Here is a 6,514-nt window from a genome sequence, read left to right on the forward strand (position 1 = left end):
GAAAACACAGGTATTAATACTCATTACACAGATGTGCAGATTAACAGAGATAAATGACATATATTCGGTGCGAGAAGGTGCTCATTAAAGGGTAGTTTTGAGATTACCATTCATTCATCTTATTTTATTTTGTTCCCGTTACAGTGTGACCAGTTTGTGAGGCATCAGAGCTACAAAGGTGACAAGACATTTTCCCCAACTCTACCACAAAGAGACGCACAGTGATTGTATCATACTACAAAAAAATTAGAGTTTCAAAATTCACGTTTTCTTGGCACAGAGTCAATATATTAAACTATTTCTTGGATAGTTCACCATAAGGGAAATTTTAGTTGGCAAAATTAATGAGTTCAAAATCTCAATAGCTGAAATACAAGTGTTTCCCTATGGCCTAGAGGTGGTTTTCTTCCATATGTTATTTAGCCATGTCCTTCCTCAGCCATCCTCTAGGGTCTTTCTGTCTCTGTATTCAGCTGGAGGACTGTGGGACATGGAAAGAGAGCCGGAAGAGGATACACCCTCCCTAAGCACCTCACTTCGAAAGTGATGCATAACATTTCTGCCCACAGGCCCACAGCAAAAGCTGACTGAAGGATCATACCTAGAGGAAAGGGGAATCTGGAAAGTGAAGCCCCTCCCTGAGAAACTGCTTTGGCAGAGATACCATCCTTGCTGTGCAAATCTGGTGGGCAATTTTAAGCATTTGTGCCAGAGGGGCCCACAATGGGTCAAGCACGGCCTGCCTGAGTCAGGAGAACTGCACAGAAGTGGTAGCACATGGTCTGAGACCAGAATAAAGAATAGGCATTATCCAGTGGATAGGTAAGAATATCCCAGAGGAAGTGAGCAACATGTGCAATGGCCAGCAGGTTAGACACAGAAGATGTTAACGGAAATAAGGGAGCTTCCATCTTGGTTCTACACTGACTGTGTGATAGTGAATAGTGGATGATGAGTCTGGAGGGACAGCTAGGAGCTGAAGATGAAGAGCCTAAATGTCATTATAGTAACACCCTATCTTCTCATTCAACTCTCCCTTCCCCTCAGTTTCCATTGATTGGGTCCAGGTCCTCACAAACATCATCCTCATTCTTGCTCATCATGAGGATCATCTGATTGCTAGACAAGGCCACTAAGAGTGAAATCTTTTACTATTCAATGACTGACCTTTTAATTCCTCCCAATTGCCTGTGTAGAGAAAGCCTGGTCATGTGTCTCAGCCAATTGGCCCTCCTAGTGAGAAGAGCAGTGCAAGTTTCTCTCATTGACACAGACATGACTTTAACACACCAAGGACATGAGGCAAGGGGGCTGTTCATATAGCGTCTACTAATTAACTGCCTTTTGAAACGTAGGCAATTCAGTGTATGTGTCCTGGTATTGTGTTTCCTCATCGATACCCTCAGCCCGAGAGAGTTCAATCCCCAGTGACAGCAATATGTTCATTATTTTTAATATTCCATGACCTACTCAGGGTTATGGCCTCATTAAAAAACGATTGATGTCTTTGGCATAAGCCTGTGAAGTGTCCTTGTTGTCTGCATTTAAACATGATGAAGAAAGAAAAAAATGAAAAAGGTGCCCTAGATCGTTCAAGACTGTAACAAAAACTGACAAGAGTAATTGTTTGCTACTTTGGGGACTTACAAAAATAGATAACCAATCAAATAAGGTCAGTAAATTTTTGTTTCTTCTATATGTGGTTGAAGGTTTATTTTTAAAGTTTTAAATAGTTACCATTAATGGGAAAATCTGGCTTCTTATTAAATTGATTTAATTAATTTTCTGTATAATAATAGGATATGAGAATATGTGAATCTTTTAAAACTTATTTATGTAAATCCCACAGACCATCTTTTCATTGATCTCTCTATAAATACTGTACTGGGGAGGACTCATGAATAATGTGCATAAGTCTGCATGGTCCAGACTAAAATTTTAAGTACTGACAGCTGTCAAGAAAATGTGACTATTTGTAGATTGTGTGGAAATTTACAGACAGTTACAGTAAAGATACGACCTTTAAACAGAACATATGTTTGCTCTTGTGGTTGTTGATAACTGATATTTAAAATGATGTGTTTCTCCTAAAGCCCTTCTTTGTCCTGTAGAATTTTCTGAATGACACAAGAAAATTACATCCTGCTAAGCATCCTTTTGCTAATACCTCCATTGTATGACAAACTGATTATCTGAAAACTGGATGTCAACATTTGGTGCATATGTTAGCCCAAGCACTGACTAAGTATCCAGGTGTATACAAAGAGTGCTTCGGGAGCTGAGATGCAATAATCAACAGCTAAGATCCCTGACTTTGACACATTCAATAGTTTAGCAGGGAAGAGGAGTATGTAAAAATGATTCTACTGAATTTACATAAATGTTAGAAGAAAGATGAACACAAAGCCCTCTGGCAGCAGAGGCAGACAGGAGAATGAAAAGAAATTTGCAAAGGACTTTAGGGTTATATAAATCCAGATTAGAATATCAGACCCTTTACTTCTCTGTTACCTGTGAATGGTGTGATCTTGAGATTCCATTTTACTTCTCCAATCTCATGGAGATATTTAAAGTACCACAATGTTATTAAAAATAATCCAGCAAATGGCTGAAATGATGTCTGACAGAGTATATTCCTCCAAGTGTTTGTTCTTGAAAGGTCTTGAAAGAAAAGTAGAAGTTTACTAGGTAGAGAAGAAAGGAAAGAGGAATATTGTAGGGCAGAGGAAAAAGATGCGAAGGTACAAAGCTGTATGAGATCAGTGACTTAGGGTTCCATTTCCTTTGCTTCAAACAAAAGAGAAAAATAGCAAATTCCTATTTAAGAATAAATAAGAAAAAATAATGCATGTTGAACACTGTCTAAAAAACTTCATAAAGCTTCAAGTTCAGTACATCCTATTTTACCAACAAAGAAGCTGAGATGCCAATACATGAATTAACTTGCTCTGGATTATTAGACTAAATACCAAAGCCTACAGAACACTGACAGAACCAATTGCTGGCCAGGCTGTGGAGCAACAGAAACTCTAATTCACTGTTTATGGGAATGTAACATGGTACAACCACTCTGGAAACCAGTTTGGCAGTTTCATACTAAATAAGCAGACTCTTGCTGTATGATCGAGCAATCCTGCTCCTTGATATTTACCCAGATGGGTTGAAAACTTACATTCACACAAAAACATGTACACAAATGTTTATAGTAGCTTTATTCATAACTACCAAAACTTGAAAGCAATGAAAATGTCTTTCAATAGGTGAATGGGGGTAAGGAGGAAACAGTGTCACCTCCAGTGCTGAGTAAAGAAAAGAGCTATCAAAACCTTGTTAAGTTAAGAGATTAACTTAAATGCATATTACTAAGTGAAAAAAGCCAATTCATGAAAGCTATATACTGTATAATTCCAACTATGACATTCTGGAAAAGGCAGAACTATTGAGACAGCAAAAAGATCAGTGGTTGCCAGAGGTTGCTAGAGTCAGGGGTAAGAATGGTGGACAGATAACAGAAGATGTTTAAGACAGGAAAAATACTCTGTATGAAACCCAATAGTAGATAAATTTTCATTGTACATTTGTGCAAACACAAAGAATGTTTAACACCTAAGACTGAACAATCATGTAAACAAGGGACTTTGGGTAATTATGATGTGTCAATGTATGTTCGTCATCATCAATTTTAACAAATGTACCACTCTCTTAGGAGCTATTGATAATGGGAAAGGCTGTGTTCATGTGTAGGGGCACAGGGGTATAGGGAACTCTCTGTACCTTCCCCTCAATTTTGCTGTGAACCTAAACACTGCTCTTAAAAAAATAACTCCTGGGGCGCCTGGGTGGGCAGTCAGTTAAGCGTCCGACTTCAGCCAGGTCACGATCTCGCGGTCCATGAGTTCGAGCCCCCCGTCGGGCTCTGGGCTGATGGCTCAGAGCCTGGAGCCTGTTTCCGATTCTGTGTCTCCCTCTCTCTATGCCCCTCCCTCGTTCATGCTCTGTCTCTCTCTGTCCCAAAAATAAATAAACGTTGAAAAAAAAAATTTAAAAAAATAAACTCCTAATAAAAAAATAATAAAATCTAAAATTCATGTCCACTTAATCTTATCTCCAAAACCTATGCTATTTTCATCTCATTAAAACTTGGACTACGATTTAACAATTCTAATTGGCACTGTATTAGGGAGACAATTCCTACTACTCAAAAGTATGAATCCAATATAAAAAATATCTCAGGTCACTTCTTCACCAGACTCCTTGGTAGCTGTCAGTGGGAGATCCTTGTCATTGTCCCCTCACCTCCTCTAACCCCAAGGAGCCCTAAAAGTCTCAATCATGTGTGAGTATATCTCCATACATGTTGGCCAGGCTGGTGTTCAGATTGGCAGTGCCTGCTGGGAGCTCTATGGCCTGGAACACAGCATCCAGCCCAGTGGCCAGATGCCAAGTGACAAGACCACTGGGGGAGGAGATGACTCCTTCAACACCTTCTTCAATGAGATGGGTGCTGGAAAGCAAGTGCCCAGGGCAGTTTTTGCAGACCTGAAACCCACAGTCATTGATGAAGTTCACACTGGCACCTACTTCCAGTTCTTCCATCATGAGCAGCTCATCACAAGCAAGGAAGATGCTGCCAATAACGATACCCGAGGACACTACACCATTGGCAAGGAGATCACTGACCTTGTCTTAGAATTTGTAAGCTGGCTGACCAGTGCACAGGTCTTCAGGGTTTCTTGGTTTTCCACAGCTTTGGAGGCGAAACTAGTTCCATGTTCACCTGCCTGATGGAATGTTTCTCTCTCGATTATAGCAAGAAGTTCAACCTGGAGTTCTCCTTTTATCCAACCCCCTATGTTTCCACAGCTGTAGTGGAACCCTACAACTACATCCTGACTACCCACACCACCCTGGAGCACTGTGATTGCACCTTCATGGTAGACAATGAGACCATCTATGACATCTGTTGTAGAAACCTTGATATTGAACACCCAAACTGTACTAATCTTAACCGCCTAATTAGCCAGATTGTGTCTTCCATTACTGCTTCCTTCAGATACGATGGAGCCCTGAACGTTGATCTGACAGAATTCCAGACCAGCCTGATGCCCGATCCCTGCATCCACTTACTCTGGCCACATATGCCCTGTCATCTCTGCTGAGAAAGCCTACCATGAACAGCTTTACTGCAGCAGAGATCAACCAATGCATGCTTTGAGCCAGCTAACCAGATGGCTCCAAATGTGATCCTTGCCATGGTAAATACATGGCTTTCTGCCTGTAGTACCATGCTGATGAGGTTCCCAAAGATGTCAATGCTGCCATTGCCACCATCAAGACCAAGTGTACCATCTAGTTTGTGGACTGGTGCCCCACTGGCTTCAAAGTTGGCACTAATTACCAGCCTCCAACCGTGTGGTACCTGGTGGAGACCTGGCCAAAGTACAGGCAGCTGTGTGTATGCTGAGCAACACCACAGTCATTGCTGAGGCCAGGGCTCGCCTGGACCACAACTTTGACCTGATGTATGCCAAGCATGCCTGTGTGTACTGGTATGTGGATGAGGGCATGGAGGAAGGAGAGTTTTCTGAGGCCCATGCCTTTGAGAAGGAGTATGAAGAAATTGGAGCAAATAGTGCTGAGAGAGAGGATAAGGGTGAAGAGTATTAACCTGTCTGCTACAATTTTACACTCTGTTGTCCTGGGACTATCTTAGGACTTCTTGGAAGCTGTCCATTGTGGCCCTAACTTGTGAATAAAAGTGATGTTTCTATTTTAAATGTCAAAAAAAAAAAAAAAATCTCAGTCAAGTTGGTTGTTGACCGAATTATCCAGCAGTATTTTATTTAATACTTAACAGCAAAGATGTATAATTATTCTCTGTATAGAAATTGAGGCTCAGAGAAATAATACTGAAGTCCTTAAGCATAAATGAGAAACTCAGAAATCTAAAACTTTGGGGTCACCAGCTCACAAGCGGTAGAGTTAAGAATCAAACCCAATTCTATCTGACTCCAAATCCCCATGTCTTTTCCACCACATCTGGATGCCTCTTTTGATTTATAATTTGGCCAAAAACTATACCTATATAAAATTGACTGCAATCTGGAATATCTAACAGTCCCCTTTGACTGTTGTCTTGGTATATATCACTGAAAATGATCCATAACTCTCTTTCATCAATCTCCTTTTGGGAAGAACTGTATTTAAATAAACTGACCAAAAAATGAAATGGAAGTTCAGAATGACGGGCACTATAAAAACCAGGAAAATTACAAAGTAAATCCCCCAGCATCATTCCCCTCTGCCTTACATGTGGACTCTGAAGGTCTTTGCCCCCATTCTAGTTTAGTTAAGGCAGAATGTGCTTCTCCAAAGAAACTTTTTTAGCCCAGATGAAATAGTATCCCGAAAAGCTGATAAAACAAATAATCTTTAAACCAGGTAATATCAAAACAGCAGCTCTCAGGCAGTTAATACAAATACAACCACAACCCAGACATTCAGATTTCAAAAC

General features: G+C 40.5%; 1 pseudogene; it reads left to right on the top strand.

Moving 5' to 3' along the window:
- The first annotated feature begins 4,332 nt into the window (after positions 1–4,332).
- LOC115511633 lies at positions 4,333–5,667 on the top strand (annotated as a pseudogene).
- The last annotated feature ends 847 nt before the right edge of the window (positions 5,668–6,514 follow it).

This window comes from Lynx canadensis, chromosome B1 (assembly GCF_007474595.2).
Source record: "Lynx canadensis isolate LIC74 chromosome B1, mLynCan4.pri.v2, whole genome shotgun sequence".
Taxonomy (NCBI): domain Eukaryota; kingdom Metazoa; phylum Chordata; class Mammalia; order Carnivora; family Felidae; genus Lynx; species Lynx canadensis.